We start from the raw sequence: 18,339 nt of genomic DNA on the forward strand, positions 1-18,339 counted from the left end.
GCGAAGGGCAGGAGGGGGGGGGCGAAGGGCAGGAGGGGGGGTGAAGGAAGGGGGGGGGGCAAAGGGCAGGAAGGGGGGGGGCAAAGGGGCAGGAGGGTGGGGACTCAATCCCCCCCCCCACACACACACACACAACCCCCCCCCCCCACACACACACAACCCCCCCCCCACACACACACACAATCCCTCCCCCCCCCACACACACACACACACAATCCCTCCCCCCCCCACACACACACACACACAATCCTCCCCCCCCCCCACACACACACACAATCCCTCCCCCCCCCACACACACACACACACAATCCCCCCCACACACAATCCCCCCCCACACACAATAACACAATCCCCACACTCAATCCCCCCCCCCCACACACACACAATCCCCCCCCACACACAATCCCCCCCCCACACACACACTTCCCCCCACACACACGCACACACACACACACACTCAATCCCCCCCACCCCCCCCCACACACACACTCAACCCCCCCCACCCCCCACACACACTCAACCCCACCCACCCCCCACACACACACACACACTCAATCCCCCCCACCCCCGACACACACACAATCACTCACCACCACCACCAACACACACACACACACTTAATCAGTCCACAATTTCACCTGGGGGGGGCGACATGCTCCGATCCTCCAACCCCCCATGCTGCTGAAAACGGGAAGCAGACAGGAAGAGAAGGAGGGCTTGTCTGTGTGCAGAGAGAAGCCCCGCCCCCTCTGCAAGACACAGACATAGAAGCAGCAGCACGGATCTTCTGGCCCCCGCCCCCTCTGCAAGACACAGACAGAAGCAGCAGCACGGATCTTCTGGCCCCGCCCCCTCTGCAAGACAGACATAGAAGCAGCAGCACGGATCTTCTGGCCCTGCCCCCTCTGCAGGCCCCGCCCCCTCTGCAAGACACAGACATAGAAGCAGCAGCACGGATCTTCTGGCCCCGCCCCCTCTGCAAGACACAGACATAGAAGCAGCAGCACGGATCTTCTGGCCCCGCCCCCTCTGCAAGACACAGACATAGAAGCAGCAGCACGGAGCGCCCGTGCACAGCTCTGGCCGCCCCCAGGTTTCCTTTCAAGCTGCTCGCGCCCCCCCTACATAATCGGGCACCCCCCCAAGGGGGCGCCCCCCCTACCGTGTGTGTGTGTGTGTGTGTTTGGCCCGTCACTCCGCCTCAGGCCAATGAGAGGTGTGCGGGGGCGGGCGGGCGGCCCAAGGGACCAATGAGATTTCCCCTAGGGACACCGGACAGGCATACAGTGCTTTCACTAATATAGGTGTGGGATATTAATATAACTTTTATAAGTGTCAGACCTCCCATATACCTCCTCTTATCTATGTTGGGCTTTATTAAAGGTATATTAATACCTCACCCTGCGAGGCATTCAAGAGGAGTTTTTCCTTTGGGATGGACCCAGCTGAATGTTCTATAGTAACACTATCTTGGTCTACACACCCCCCTCACCCTAGCCAGTCCTATCCTGCACTAGGGAGGCATTAGAAGCTTCTTGATTTAAAATTTATTTACGTCCATTATGTTCTAATAAATGTATATGTTGTATGTCTGCGCACTTCAGGACCATGATTTAATACTACTCGGGTCTGCAGTGTGCCCTTTTGGGGATCTCTCTGTGTGTTCTTCACACTCACACCCCGTTAGCCTATATCTATCCCTGGCAGCACGCGACCTCACCACACATTTAGGGGTTTCGAGCGAGGTCACACAAACTCTTGACATTAAACATACCAAGTTTCTTAAATCACATAGCATGTCTACATCTGCCGGTCTTTGATCTTCTCTGACGTCTTAGGGCCGTTCTATTGTGGCCCGCGCACGGCAGTTATAGAATGGCTGAGGTCAGCCAGCCCTTCTATACAAGGGCGGCGCACGGCGGGGAGCGGGACAGACAGCGGCGAAGACGGTGGGAAAGATGATTTCGCGCCGCTACCGGTGTGTGTGTGTGTGTGTGTGTGCGCGTGCGCGTGCGTGCGTGCGTGTATGTGTCAATGATTGCACAAATAAAAAATTTAAATATTTATTAAACTTTTTTTTTTTTTAAATCTTATTTAGAACTTTCTTCACTCACAGAACCCATGCACACACATTCTCACACACACACATATATACATACCTGTATCTCCCGGCTCTATAAAAGGGAAAAGCATGCGGCACATGCACGCGCACAGCTGCAACCTGTATAGAACGGCCCTTATCTTTGCAGAGGCAGCTTATCATTTTTCAATATTTCTAACTTCATACTAAATTACTTATTTTAACCAGTTGCATGCTGAATATGTGTATATAGACAATATAGCATAATTAATATTTAGACTTGAAATCATCTTCAGCGGGGATATCCTGAAAACCTGACCTTTGGTGGCCTTTGAGAACTGCAGTTGGTCACCTCTGATTTAGTGATGAACATGGTATTTTCAAGCACAAGAAATTATTGCGCAATAAAGTTTACAATCTAATTTTTCTTTTAGTGGCCAACATTTTGGCTTTTTTTAGGGTCTGCCCCATTGTCACTCGTTGCATTTTAATGGTATGTATACATTTACTGATCATGCTACAATAGTCCACATGCTATTTTGTATCGCTTCTATAGAAATACCATTTGCAGATGGTCAATATAAAGGGAAGCAGAATGGAGTTAATGACAGATATCAGACTTTGAAGCCTGGAGTAGGAAGAAACTTCGAACTTCCTCAGGAGAAGGGTACACTGCAAAAGAGTCCAATGCTGGCAACAGCATGATATGGTGAGAACCGTACATCGGCAGATCACCACAGTTTACAGGCAGTAACCAGGTTTTAAGGTGTGTGATTCAAGGCTAAAGAACACCTAAGCTCTGTTACCATTAATTGTATATGTGTAAGGAGAAGTTAGATGAGCACTCTTGTGACTGAATTTAGAATGAACGTTTCATGTCCGTTGACCAAGCGATGATAGATGGGAGATCTTAAGGGAGGAAATGACAGAAGTATGGTAGGGAGTGCTGTCAGTATCCAGTTTAAGTTCACCCAATGTTCCTAGCAATTGTGAATGTTATACTTTCTCTGGATGTGCACATGGGATATGGCTTTAAAAACCAAAGCAACACACAACCAGTGCAGCTCTCCTTTTTTCAGCTAAAATTGCACAAAAGCCTGTCTATTGCAGGCAATACATTCACACTGCACCCTAGCAGATTCCTCTCCTAGGTACATGTGATTATGACGAGCCAGTAGGGAGGCTCGTGAAGGAGGTTGTTAAAAGGGGGGCAGCCACGACAGAGGCAGATCTGTGCGGGCCTGAAGGAGTCAGGCTCGATCAAGAGCAACCCTGTGTGACGGGTCTTGCATGCCTCCCGCTTGGGTGAGATTGCAGTTGTTGAGAGGACTGAGAGTAGCCAAAAGAGACGAATAGCCATGCAGCTGAGATAGGGAGCTGTAGGAAGGAGAGACAGCTGACAGAGGATCTCCAGACGGCCGTAGGAAACAGTGGTACCAAAATAAACCTTTGCATAGTACAGGCCTGCTACACTCGGTGACAAACATGAGCTCCAGCCGTGTACCGGTACCTCACATATAGGCCTGCATACCCAGGATTGGGAGGCCTCTTGGGTTAACATTAACGCACACACACCCAGTGCTAATGTGAACTGTAATGAGAATGTATTGTGTTTGGTATGTGGTGATCCTGTTAACTGTTGAATATATCTCTATATAAATCAGTTGTATAACAAAGTGTTGTGGTAGTTGTGTTCCTTTGTTTGCTCCACGCAAGTGGGGTATTTATCATAGACATAAAGGCAGGCCCCCACCTCAGCACCAGGCGTATAGTCTGACGCACAGCAATATAGAAGGGGTACACCTGTAATTCATACAAATGTTCCTTGCTTAGTTACATATAAGGTACCACAACCTTGTAACTATGCCAAGTAAACCTGAAAAGGCAGGCCTACACAAACTTGAAATGTTTGCCTTGTTTTATAAGCTGAATTTCCCATCACTTTCGCACAGCATAGCCATGTTTCTCAACCAAGGCAGCGCGATCCTCGCCCCAAAGGGGCCGCAGCTTCCAGGGGGAAAGATTCTGCCGGCTACGTGTGCAGGGGCGTGAGGTGAGTGCATTCTGTGGGGAAGGAGGTGGGTGGGTGTGTGTGTTGACACTAGGGAGGGTGTATGGTTTGAGTAAGAGGAGGTGAGTAGTGTGTGTAAGAAGAGCCGTTAATGTGCGAAAGTGGTATATGTGGTGTGTGAGTGGGTGCTCTGTGTCGGGATGAGGGGGGAAGGTGAGTGGGTATGAGTGTGTGGAGTATAAGAGAAGGTGGGGTGAATGTGTAGTGGGATTAAGGGGGAGTGAGTGCTACATGAAAGGGAGTGAATGTGTAGTGTGTGATTAAGGGTGTGTGTGTGCTATGTGTGACGGGAGTGAATGCATAATGTGTTGAAGATAGGGGCGAGTATGAAGAGGGGTAAATGGAGTGTGTAATGGGATGAATGTATATTCTATTGAGGAAAATGCTAAGTTTCAAGTGTGTGCAAAGAGGGGGTGAATGTGAAGTATGTAAATAGGGGGGGAGTGTGGTGGGTATGTGTGTGTTGGGCTGAGTCCCCGCTGGCGCTGACCGCACTATTCGCTTGGCGCTTAGCGCGCTTACCTCTGTGAATGCGAATCCTCCCGTTCACTCACGCTGTGCGCTCGCTCATGCGCGGGCACGCACGCTCTCACAAGCTTTGTGCTTGGGGAGACGAGAGATATACTTTCGAGTTCAGAGCAGGGTCACATGACCCTTCTCTGACCAATGGGAAGAGAGAGGGCGTGTTCTAATGTCCTGTCACACACCAAACACAAACATGGAATTTAGCAGAGAGAAGTGGAAGGGGGCAAACAGAGTGAGAGAGGGGGGGGGGCAAACGGAGTGAGGGGGGGGGCAAACAGAGTGAGGGGGGGGGGCAAACAGAGTGAGGGGGGGCAAACGGAGTGAGGTGGGCCTACAGTATTATATATTTACTACTAGTAAGGCTGAACCTAGTGTGGGGAAAGCATAGTTAGGGGTTAGACTAAAGTGTTCACATTTCAAAGGGAACAATTATAAGGTACAGAGTACAGAGTTATAAAGGAGATTAGACAACGGGTGAACTTCAGTCTGGCTGGATATTCCAGCAACTTTATCTGTGTGAGGATATTACTGGAGAGCTTTCAGTGAGCTCACTACTCTACACTCATGTTGTATATTTGTAGGCTTGCACCATTAATCCCCCCCCCCCCCCCTTCATCTAGTCTCCAATTCCGTTTGCAATCACTTTCAACATACCCTGACACTGCCTAATGCGGCAAGCTTTTAGCAGCAGTCAAACGACATACACCATTTGGTGTCTGTGCACAGGCCACAGGATATGCTACAGCTTCATATTAAGTAATGACTTCAGCCGCTTTGGATTACCATTACACCACTCTCTCACTTGCACTGTGCCTCTAGCCCTAGCTCCCACACTTTCACCCATAAATACTTCCCCACACCTCTGGAATGCCCTTCCACTCAATATCCAACTAACACCTTCTCTATCCACCTTTAAGGCCCATCCTTAACGACGCATATGAGTAGCTCCGTGGCTGATAATTTACACCTCATACATCGACCTTGGCCCTTTGCAGACCCACTTACCAGAACACCTTCCTACTGTCTCTGTACATTATTTCTACTTACCAGTTACATTGTAAGCTCTTCGGGGCAGGGACTGGCCAAGAGGGCTACTGCCCCCTACCCCCCTCACCAGCCAATTCCTGCTTCCATTAATAATATTCATCCAATACCACAAATTGATTTAAAAGATGTTGGGAGGCATGTCTTAAATTCTCAATTCTATTTATATGCTTAATTAATTGCTCCAAAAGACATATTGACCAAGATCCATGTGTGGACCGAAACATCGATCCCTGACTAAAACACACTTTATATATTTTGTTCAAGCCCACTGGAGTGCCTGCATTTTCTCTCTTTTCATTCATAATTCATTTGCAATGAATATAGATACACAAAATGAGAGTCAAATAACATATGGACTACTTCGACAAAACGAATATTCGTTACAAATTAATATTGTTTTTTCGCTCTTTGTTGCCAATAAGACTGCGACACGGAATAACCTATCCTAAGGATTGCCAAGAGTGAGTATTAAAAGCAAGAGAAGCTGAGAAATATTCCTTCCAACGGAGTATGATTTATTTGCATGTATCTGTTCTGATTTCTCATTTTAATACTGGCTGGAAGAAATGTCACTGAGTTGTTACATTTCTGCCAGGGGCACCACATAACAATGGAATTTGGAAGAAGGTTTGAAGTGTGTGTGTTGACTTGATCATTATGTCAACATAACGTCCACAATGCAAGTCACTGAAATGGCAGACCATACTATATTTCAGTACTGTTTTGCCGTTTTTTAAAGGTGCAAATCCCACGTAGTTGACAAGAAAACATATGTTTAATACTCTAACTGGCTTCCCTAAATAAATATAACAATGCTAATAGCAAAGGTTTGGCTACTTTCAGTTTTGGGAAATTGGTTACAAGTTGAATTTCTTAGGGGCTCCCGAATGGGAACGTGTTTGTCATTCAAGTGTTTTCTTTCCCCTTATCCCACCCTGTCCTTATCAGAGAGCCAATAAAGATAAGGCTAGGTCCCTGCTGCAGTGCCCGCTATGGCATGAGCTGCAGGGACAAGAGCCGCCCCTCAATGGGACCGGGACCGCTACCAAGGCTGGCCGCCACGTTGCACAATCAGATTTTGCGGAAGACAGAAAAACTGTCTTCAGAGCTGGTGACGGAGCGCTGGCCACGCCCCCGGCGGTTCAGCCAATGAGGGCGAATCTGCCGGTTGACGTCATGGCCGCACCCCCTGCTACGCCCCTGTCACGTCCCCCACCCTCCCCGTCTCTTCCCCTGCAGCTCTACACAGACCAGGGAATTGAGCTGCACCCACGGAAGGTGCGCGTGTAGCGCCGACACCTGGGACTCAGCCTTAGAGGAGGCTAGCTGATCACACAGTGACATCACCCAAGGAAGAGCCAGAGGAAACCCCACCCCTCCCAAGTCTGACTTTAAAACATAAATAAAAAAAATACTTATATGTGTCAGATGTGGATAAAAAATTTATCAATCACCTAGTTGAGACCCTTTAAACATGTCGCTGGTATTAGTTCCATTTGGTCCTTGGAAGGATTGTCCCTTTAAAGGGGAATTTCCTCTTGCCCGATTTATTGTTTTAATAAATTTCCCTTTACGGCGATGCAACTATGTAGCTGTGAATCGATCGGTGAAGATCCTGCTTCTCTGGGCACAAAATATGGCCGCCAATTTAAAAAGCAGATCAGGCGGGGCTTCCTACACTGTTGCTATTGCAACCCAGTGACTCTTAATACATAAAAAAAAATCATTAAAAAGGAGTGGTAGGAAAAAACGTAGTAAGTATTATCGAATAGTACACGACTTATTTATTTAAAAAAACACATACAGCAGCATTTCGCAAAATATTAAATATATTTTTAAAATAACCTGCTTTTCTACTCTGCTATTCTATGCTATCGTTCTACGTATCCAGTAAATTACCTTCAAAAATCAACATTCTGTCAATTTTTGGGGTAAGTAATGTTTTTTTTGCTTGCTGTTTGTTTTCTGATTCTATATTATAGTTTTAGAAATATAATAAATAGCTTTTAAGTACTACTTTTTTTTTTACGTATGCAAACGCAAAGAGGATAACCAATAACTTTGATTGAATCTTGCTTTTTGAAAAAGATTTGATTAAAAGTGGAAAAATGTGAACCTATTATGAAGTGTATTTGCCCCGCGCAGTCAACTTGGACTCGCTATCAAATATCTGATTTTTCTAAGTAAATATGAGTGACCGACACAGAATCCCTCATGTCCATGAATGCACAGAAACGGAAATCAACTGCAGAGCGTGACAAGAAACCACAATAAATTATTTAATAGGTGCCAAAATGAGCAATTACTTTATGGCTTCCACTGCCTCGGCCTTGAACCAATAACAAGACCCAGTGAGTTAACCTCTGGTGGGGTGCAGTGAATTAACCAATAGTTGGAGCAGTTACAGTGATCGCGCAGTGGTAAAGTGAGTTCCCAGATATGTCTTTTTCATGGCATCTCCTTCAAGTTATGTAATTCTGACCAAAATATTGTCTCGGACAGACACAAAGTTGTGTGTGCCTTAGGCTGAGCTTATACCGTGTGCGATGGCGCTTGCGCGGGCCAAGCACAAAGTGCAGGATCCCTTGAGGCCACTCCCAGTGCGCGCGCATGACGGAGCGCGCTTGGGTGACCGCGTTTTGAAAAGACAAAAAAAAGTATTTTGAAGCGGCGCCCGTGTCACTTGAGCGGTTCAGCCAATCACGGCGAACAAGCTCTGTGATGTCATAGCCACGGCTCTGCCAACCCCCCCACCCTCCCCATCACCTGAAACCTTATGAGCACAGATCGCTTGTGCTACAGCAGTGCGACAGGTAAGGAGCTCGCACTCTCGCAAACAAGTGGAGTGTATGAGCTTGGCCTTAGAGTTTGAGTGGAACTCGTTGGTCTTGCAGCGCTGATGCAACAAAAGGGATTGGACACGGATATGAAAATATTAAGGAAGCACTAACTGAAATCTCAAATTACCAGGAGCAGAAGAATGTGTTTCGAATTAAAGCTGGCAGCCCTAATGAAAAGATGTGCAGTTTGCAAATTGCATTATACGCTTTATTTTGGAATGACATTTTGGAAAGGTTCAATGACACGAACCACAGACTACAGAATCCAAAACTGGTTCTCCAGTCTGCAGCAACAGCACGGAAGTCTCTAAGAACGTTTGTAGAATCAAAAAGAGACAAGTGCGATGAATATTTGGATACGGCGAAGAGCATGTCTGGAAACGAAGAGAGTGTTGTTCACGTTCGATCTCACGTGAGAAATGTGCGCCTCAATTAATTGGATTACAGACAGGCACAGGAATCCAGGTATCGGATACAGCAAGCTTCTTTCCGGTTTGTTGATCAATTTGTTACATCCTTAACAGAGATAATAGGTGCCTGTGGCAATGTCCGTGAATGGTTTGGTTTCCTTAGGCCCGTAATATACTGCGTGCGGCCCTGCGCGTTCCTGTGCGAACGCGCGTGCACGTGATGCACACTTTTTGTGTGTATGGTGGTCTGTGCTGCCAGGAGCTTTCCTCTCAGAAAGCGCGAAAATCCCGTTAACTTTAATTGAACGCATTCCTACATTTGTTGCATTATAAATATAACCAATTGAATGTCTTACGTTTAACGACGTTTATGTTTTATCTTGATGTTAGGGCAAAGATTTCCGTTTTTAAACCCCTGAAAAATAGTTTGGCACATTGAATTTCATGTAAATCAATAAGTTCGTTTTTGACACCTCGGCAGTTTGCCTGTGGGGCTCCACAACAGTTAATCTGGCCCCGCACTGCGGGCTCTAAGGCTGCGTCCCCGGTGGCGCTGAGCGTGCTTGCTTCTCTGTATTGGAATCTTCACGGCCATGCTCACGCGGCGCTCGCGCTCGTGCACGGGCACGTACGCACTCCCAAGCTCGGCGCTTGGGGAGACAAAAAAAATTGAGATTGAAGCGCACTCAGCAGAGGTAAGTGAACACAGCCACACGCACACACAGCCACACGCACACACAGACACAGCCACACACTCACACACAAACACACACATTATACACACAAATAGCCCCGAACCATGCCCCCCGCTCCCGCTTGCAAAATTAGGCAGGACACCCTGCGCTCATGCTTTGAGAGTTGGTGACGTCACCGCTCTCAAGCATGAGCGCGGTCAGCGCCAGTGGGGACGCAGCCTAAGGCTGCAAAACGGTTAAGTTACATATTATAGGAGTGGAAATGTATACAAATACAACAACATCATCATACAATTTCTCTTTGGAGGAAGTATGAGGATACGTACCAGCATTTCAGTTATGTAGCATTCTAGTAATTAAAATGGATTAATTTTTTATTTATTTGATTTATGGAGCAAGTGACACGCCTAGAGTTGGCAAAAGGGATCTTCCTGCTATGTTGTAATTCCCTTTCATACACAGGCAGGTAGAACTGACTTCAGCTGCATGAGATTCGTTGCTTCAGAGACACCAGAGTTTGAAGAAGTGTTCGCAACAACCATTGAGAAGTCAGAACATTGTACGTCAATAAATTCAGAAACCTTTAAAAGCAGTAAGTACAGATTATAATAACCTAATGTATTCCATCTCGCGCTCCATGTGTTTTTATTTAATAATGTGTGGTGTGGGTTTAATGTACAATACTGTAAGCAATGTGGGATAACACCTTATCTCTAAGAAGTCTGTTTAGCTGAGATCTAAGTGTAAGTAATAACCACTAAGCTAAGTAGAGAACAAAGATAAATTGACGTTTAATTGTAGTAACACAAGACAATCGACATCAAGAATCCTAAAATGTTACCTAAAGCTGTTAAGGCTGCTTTTTGTGAAACGCACTACTTTGTGTAATGTAGTATATTTAGGTTTCAAGGGGTTTGTTCACCAAAATGTACGACATTCATTATCAATCAGGTGTGGTTTCAGTATTCTACTATGCATAGTGCTAAGTACTGGTAGATCTACATTTAAAAAAATGGTTTGTATTTGGCAGGGGTTGTCAAACTCTTAGCCCAAAAGAGCCAAATATAAGAAGTACAACGATGTAGAATTTTTTCAAGAGCCATAAATATATTTTTACAAGTATGGTTGATTTAAGAAGACGGTGAATTGATAACACCTTATAAGTATTTATTTATTAAGTGGAGAAGGTTTCCTGAATACAACGACAGTAAATATTCAAATAATATATATTTCTTAGCATTGTTGACATTGTAAATGTATATAAATTTTACGGAAAATAAATTACGCACAATGCAGAAGCATTCCTTAAAACTAATGCGAACAATATCCTTGCATTTCCTTGGAAAGTTTATGTATGTTTGGCATGTAACTTGTAGTTTTTCATTTTAAGCACGACTCCAAGTTCTCATCGGTTATTTGGCTTCTCGATATACTCTTTACATGATTCATGCTTGAAAATGATTTGTTCACATACATATGTAGAGCCGAAGATAGTAAGAACAGCGAATGCAAATTTTTTTCAACTGATCATATGAGTTCGGAAGGCTATTCCAAGTATTAAAAATCATTGTGTCTGCATTCTGTAGATCTTTTAGTGCAGCCCACTTGTGTTGTGAAATTAGATTGCATTGTTCTTAAGATTTTCAAGTTCAGTATCAAGCCATACAAATTTGGAGCTCCATAACTCTTTGCTCGTTAAAAGTCCACCAATTGCATTTCAAAAGTGCCTGTGTCAATATCAAATGGAGAAAAATGTAATTCGTTGACATTGGCAGTGAGAGGATTTGTAACAAAAGCTGGGGTCGCTTTACTATTTTTAAATTCCTGAAATCTGCGCAGAAAAGATTCCCTCGTATTTATAATAGCTGCCCTGAAATAATCAACGTTAATGAAGTGCATTGTTTTCTCGGCGATATTTTGACAATTCTTCAAAATGATTTAGAGTTCCAATTTCCTTTCGAACGAGTTAACTTCTAGCATCGAAAATTTGGGGTGTTTCCTTTTCCTTGTAATTTACGATTGAGCTGATTTAGTTGTGTGCTGTCCACCATAAAATAACATTTTTTGCAACCACTGGTCGTCTGTTAATTCTGGATATTGAACATCCTTTTTGTCGAGGAATATTTTAAATTTCGTTTAGGGAGAAGGAGCGGCTCAGTGAGTAAAGACACTGATTGACACTGAGATTGTTGCAGGGGATCCTGGTTCAATTCCCGGTGTCGGCTCCTTGTGACCTTGGGCAAGTCACTTTATCTCCCTGTGCCTCAGGCACAAAAAAACATAGATTGTAAGCTCTATGGGACAGGGACTGTGCCTGCAAAATGTCTCTGTAAAGCGCTACGTATAACTAGCAGCGCTATACAAGAACATGCTATTATTATTATTAATATTATTATTATTGTTTAAGCAAAACGCTTTAAAACATCACCTCTTGAAAGCCATCTCACTTTGTTATGCAGGAGAAGGTCTTGATATTCGCTATCCATTTCACTCAGAAACTCTTAAAATTGACGATGGGTAAGCGCTTTTGCCACAATGCTATTGGTAATCTTAATTACCAATTCCATAACTTTACCAATTTGTTCTGGAAATGTCTGTGCACAAAGCTTGGTGGATTATACAATGGAACGGAAGTACCTCGTCATTAATTTTTCCTTTTCTCACCCCTGTCATACTTTTTGCCCCATCAGGTGCAATTGACACAATTTTATTTAGTGGGGTGTGATTTTATTTCTATGCATTCAGTGACAGCTTTTGCTATGTCTTCTCCACCTGTTTGGCCCTTGAGTGGCAATAATCCCAGAAGTTCTTCTTTAGGACCCCCAGATATTACATGGCGCATAACAAGGGAAACTTGGGCTGTGTGCTTTGTCGCAAGACTCATCTACGCAATTGATAAATATGAAGCCAATTTTACGTCTTCGACTTGTTGGTTGGTCACATTTAAAGACATTTGAACAGTTCTATCTTTTACTGTATTTGCAGATAACGTTAACTCTTTAAAATTTTTTTTAGAATCTATGCTTTGTTTTTAAAATTCCAAAAAAGTACTTCCGATGCATTTATAAAACAACTTTTTATGTACTCGCCATCTGTGAATGGTTTTCCTCTCAGAGATTTCCAGACTCACGATAAAGCTTGCAAGAGTAACATTATTGGAAGATTGCATCCAGGAACGAAATACGGAACTTGATTTTTCATATTTTTTTCTGAAGTTCTTCAACTGCTTTCTTTCTCGTGTCACCGACAGTATATGTGCTCGCGAATGAGCCGTGTTTTGTCGTGAAGTGTCTCTCCAAATTTGACTTCTTGTTATGCGCCAGTTTTTCTTGGCAAATAAGACGGGTCGGAAGGCCATCTAAGTTCGAGATAAACGCGAAAGACTCAGTCCATTGCATTTGAAATTCACGGTGTTCATCTTCTGTTTTTCTTTGTTTCTTTTTTGTAGCCATTGTGGAGGGCGCCTAAAACATTTACAAAAAAAAATATTAAATATAATAAATACATGATTATAAATGTAATATTTTTTCTAAGCATGCATGAGACGCTTGCATTTTTTATATAGAAAATTATAATGGCAACAATACCTGTGATGAGCAGACTTATAACTTGTAATACAACATGGTTGAGGTGCGGGTTCGAAATTAATGTTCATATAAAAAAGACTCCCACCTCCCCAATACATATAAAATATACTCCCAACTCCCCAATACATATAAAATATACCCCCAAGCCCTCCCCCCCATCAGATCAGGCTGGCCCCGATCATCATCTTACACCCTCCCCCCATCACATCTGGCTGGCCCCCCCATCATCTTCTTATTCCCCCCATCATCATTTTACCCCCCCATCAGATCATCATCATCATCATCATCATCATCATCATCATCATCATCATCATCATCATCATCATCATCATCATCATCATCATCATCATCATCATCATCATCATCATCATCATCATATCCCTCCCCATCAGTATCTCATCTCCACTGGCCCCCATCATCATCATATTCCCCTGCCCTCCCCCCCCCCCCGGTCCCAAATGCTGTCCTTACCTTATGGCAGGATGCAGACTTCTGTCTCTGCCAGGCCGCCGGGGTGTGTGGGCTCTGCTCCCGCTCTCCTCTCCTCCACAGTGCACTGTGCGCCTGCCCGGCCACCGTCCAGTCTCAAGCGCATCCGCCGCGCTCGCGGCCGCCGCCACGCGCTTGCTGCCGCATGATCTGCCGCCCACGCGCTTGCTGCAGCATGATCCGCCGACCGCCTCTGCCAGTGCGATTTTATATCGGACACCGGTTGAAAACCGAACACCTGGCAACCTTAAGAAGAGCCGCACGAGGGGCGTGGCTTGAAGCTGAAACAAGATGGTTGTGTGATGCTGTAGCTCCACAAAGAGGGAATCAAACATCTATATCCATCCTGGCCCATACCACACCAAACTAATTGATCTCGCCCAAATCCGAACAGCCCACGAGGCGCTGATCATCTTGAGGTCATAAATACATACATACGACATTAATTGGACAATTCACGAATAACCTGGTGTTCTGAGGCCTACCGGGCAGAGCAGCAGCTGCAGCCCCGGAGCAGAGCTCCTTCAGGGATCGCGGCCCGGTTTCAGTCTCTCCCCTGGCCTCCCCAGCCCACGGAGAGCAAGAACTATCATAAGGGCAAACTCACAGGAGGGAGAATTGGGTGAGTAGCCCATAAACTCTCAGCTTGAGGCAGCACGAGGCTTAGGAGAGGCTGGGAAACATCCAAAATGGCCACCACTGCCCTGTAACAGAGAGCGAGCGGAGCTCCAGGCATACCTACCCCCGACCGGAGAGCTCCCCTCTGTGCCTCCCTTCATCTGTCCGCTCCGCTGTGGGGGGGGGGGGGGACTGGGGCTACCGGCGGCGCATGCTGAGGTGGTGCGGGGCTCTGGTGCAGCTGCTGACTACCTAAAATGGCTGCTCAGTAAAGGAGAGGGGGCTGAGCACCACATCTATTTCCCCCTGACCAGCGGCCGCGAACTGTGGGCCGTCCTGATCTACCCCCTGCATACCAGCACCCCCTCCGCTTCCCTCCGCTTCTCTGTACCTCCGAGGGGGGGTCTGAACAGAGCTGCAGCAGGGACCGGAGCCCTGCGTTTCAGCCTGCGTGTCGGCCAAATCCAAAATGGCCGCCGCAGGGCTGATTTAAAGAAACAGCCCCCCGCAGGCCAAAAATAAATAAATATACAGGAGGGGGAAATAAATAAATAAAGAAATAAAAGCAGCCTAACCAAGCCACGGATCGGCTGAGACTATAAAACCACCTGCAAAAGATAATTTAAAAGACACTGCACGGAAGACGTGCAGCTCAGGAGCTGCGGGGCCCAAAACCTCATTATATATAGCGCTGCCCCCCTTGCGCCCCCCCGGCTGTGGTCCAACAGCAATACCTGGAGGCCACTTAAAAGCTGCAGCCCCTTCCCCCGCTACTTCAGATGGAATAAAGAAAGACTTTATCTCATTAAAAATGTGCTGAATGGGGGTGTGGCCAGGACGCCGACAGAGATGGACATGTAACTGAGGAGCTCCCCAGACCCTCTTATAAATAAACGAATAGAGGCTCTTTTCCCCCCGAAATTTCCCCCCTAAAACACATCCCCAGACCCACAGACCTGAACGGCATGGCTAACAAGCAAAAATCCCAGACAGCGCAGGCTGTAAACAAACTATTCTCCCCACGGAGCTCAGAGGCGGCAGCGAGAAGCCAAGATGGCGCGGGACCATCAAGCGCACGCGGCCCAAAACAAACTGCCCAAGCGCAAGACCGGCAGGAAATGCCTGCACAGACGGCGACGGCACTCACGCGAGACGACATGAAAGAACTAATGGCAGAAATGCTACATGACCTGCACACTTCACTGAAGGCTGATCTCAAATCGGCAGTCTCAGAACTAAAGCAAGAGCTAACGGGCCTAAGGGAGCGCACGGAGGAGCTAGAAGGCAAAATGGAGGACTCCGCACAGGCCCAAGAGCTGGCGGCAAATGAGATATTCCGGCTCGGGTCCGAGGTAGAAAGTCTCCGCGATGCACTGGAAGACCAGGAGAATCGCGACAGGAGACAGAACATCAGAATCAGAGGCATCCCCGAGTCGGTACTCCCGGGACAGCTAAGGACCTACCTCCTGGAGCTCTTTGCCTCCCTGTGTGGGGACTTGAGTCAGACGGACCTCGAGCTGGATAGGGCTCACCGCTCCCTTGGCCCACGATCAGAGGACCCAAAACGGATGAGGGACGTGATAGCAAGGCTCCATAAATTTTCAATAAAAGAGAAAATCATGGAGGTTGCCCGAACCAAAGATCTCATCACATTTGAGGACAGCCCCCTGCAACTCTATAACGACTTATCCAAACGCACAGTAGATCGGCGCAAAGAGCTGAGACCGCTAACCATACTGCTGCGAAACAGCGGGGTAAAATATAAATGGGGCTTCCCCTTCAGGCTAATGGTGCAGCGCAACGGGAAAATGCTTTCGATTAAACACCAGGAAGACATGGAACACTTTGCGAAAGCACTAAGCCTCACCCCCCCAGCTAGCTGGAGATCAGAGGGACACAGACCTGAAGAGCCTCCAATCAGGGCATCAGAAAGGCTCGCAGTCCAGCGGGGCAAGCGGAACAAATAAGAAACCCAGCCCCACACTCTCAGCCCCCAAGAACAACACAAAGACGTCGCATCACCTTACCAGCACCGCAAGGAGATAACAAACACCGCCAGAAGATAACAAGCACCGCCGGAGACGACTACACTAACTCACCGGGAAGAGACACAGCCGACAAGGGAACAGCTTCGCTCTCAAACTTACACAGTCGCCTGCACCACTCACTCCACCTACCTGCAACATGAGGCGAGGCCCTGGACGGCGGGAGACGAAGGGTCCAACTTCGCACAACGGAGAGAAGAGCTTTCTCTTTCCCTGCCATACCCCCTGCTCGCCGCCCACCCTCGGCCTCTCGGCTTTTTCGGCCCTTGACCCCCCCCCTGGCGGGGTCCCTGGCGGGGTCCCTGGCGCAGAGAGCCGGATCCTCCCAGTCCCATGATCACCTGGGCACAGGACGAAATGCCCCGACAAAAGTGAGTAACTCAAAAAACCCCGGGCGACATAGCCGGTGCCGGGCGGGCTGGAGGGGGAGGGAGGAGGACCGAGCAGCGAACCAAGAGGGAGTGGCACTTAGTGGCTCACCCTCACTAGCTAGATGTTGGCGGCCATAGCGGCCCTAGCAGCTAGAGGACCCGCAAGGCCAGCGGTGCGGTCTGGAGATGGGGCCGGTGCCCCCCATGGTCAGGCTCCGCTGGGAAGCACCAAGCCCTCCCTCCCCCCCCCTCCTCCTGAGTGGGCCCCCCTGCTTTCCCCTGGGCGACCACCCCGGCCCGATGCGGCATATTCAAAGGGGACCCGGCAGAGACGAGATAAAAACCGAACCGGGACAATTAGGCATTAAGCTGCCACCTCACCCATTCACTCAAACATAAGGACCGGTGTCTAAAGCCTAAAGTGTCCCCGCGGTATGATATGCACGACGCGGTGGAAGCAGACAGACAGAGCCAAAACCGAGTGGTAGAAGTTTAATGCCAGGAGAACGGCTGAGCCACCCGCCAAAACACACATACAAATACACTCAAGGCCACAACTAGCTGAGAAACAACGCCACACATAGCAATAGCGCAAAAGCACCACACATACAAACAGAAAGCAAATAAAAGTAACACACCACAATTAGACTGCCTCCCCCCTCCCAGACCCCCCCCCCCAATGCCCACCCCCTTCCCTGGCCCCCAAAGGGTCTCCCCCCCCCTCTCTCCGCCCCCCCTCTCCGTCCCCACACAAAGAACCCCCACACTCATCACCCCAGTACACCATCTACCATCCCCTAGGCCCCCCCACCACCCCACCTTTAGGAAACACTCAGCCTCCTCAGGAATGCACAAAGAAAGACTAAAAGAGAGAACCCTCTCCCACCACACAATCAGGTGCAAACACTACTCCCCCTCTCCCCCCCCCCCCCAGAGAACACATATTAAACAACCTATAAAAGAGACTAACACATAAAACACACTCGGTTAACATTAGGAACTATAAGGCTCAACAAACCTCCAAGACTATGTTAAACCCTGCTTGAACCTGGTTAAGAGTGATATCCAGCATAAGACAATGTTATGTTATGTGACTTGATGTTCAGTTACGATATGTTATGATATGTTCAATTATGTTCTGTTACGCTATCAATGTGACGCTAGTCAAGGGAATGTTTCCCCGGTACTAAAACGTCATAATACTCTGAAAATGCTATTGCCCGTTTCACAATCACTTAAGAAAATGAACGCCATATATTCCCCCCCCCATTCTCTCCCTGCCCTCCCTTCCCCCGCACACATCACCCCCCCCTCCCACCTGCCCCCCTCCCCCCTCCATCTCCTCTCGTCCCTTCCCTCCCCCCCCCTCTCTCCCCCCTCCCCCTCCCTCACCCCCCCCACCACCCGGACTGCCCCCCCCCCCTTCCCGGCCCCCACCCCCCAGCACCTACTACCTTCCCTGGCCTCCAAAGGACCTCCCCCCTCCCCCCGCCCCCACACAAAGAATCCCTACCCTTGCCACCCCAGCACACCTCCTACCATCCCCTTGGCCCCCCCACCA

The 18,339-nt window shown here is 47.6% G+C and overlaps 1 protein-coding gene across 1 annotated transcript in view; it reads left to right on the forward strand.

Moving 5' to 3' along the window:
• Positions 1–10,137: 10,137 nt before the first annotated feature.
• The window catches only part of LOC142464063 (alpha-1,6-mannosyl-glycoprotein 4-beta-N-acetylglucosaminyltransferase-like), a 63,621-nt gene continuing 55,419 nt past the window's right edge, over positions 10,138–18,339 (forward strand). The window contains exon 1 of the mRNA XM_075567155.1: positions 10,138–10,260. The gene's annotated coding sequence lies outside the window, so the exon portion shown is untranslated. The remainder of the gene's footprint in view (positions 10,261–18,339) is intronic.

The sequence above is a fragment of the Ascaphus truei genome, chromosome 12, assembly GCF_040206685.1.
Source record: "Ascaphus truei isolate aAscTru1 chromosome 12, aAscTru1.hap1, whole genome shotgun sequence".
NCBI lineage: Eukaryota > Metazoa > Chordata > Amphibia > Anura > Ascaphidae > Ascaphus > Ascaphus truei.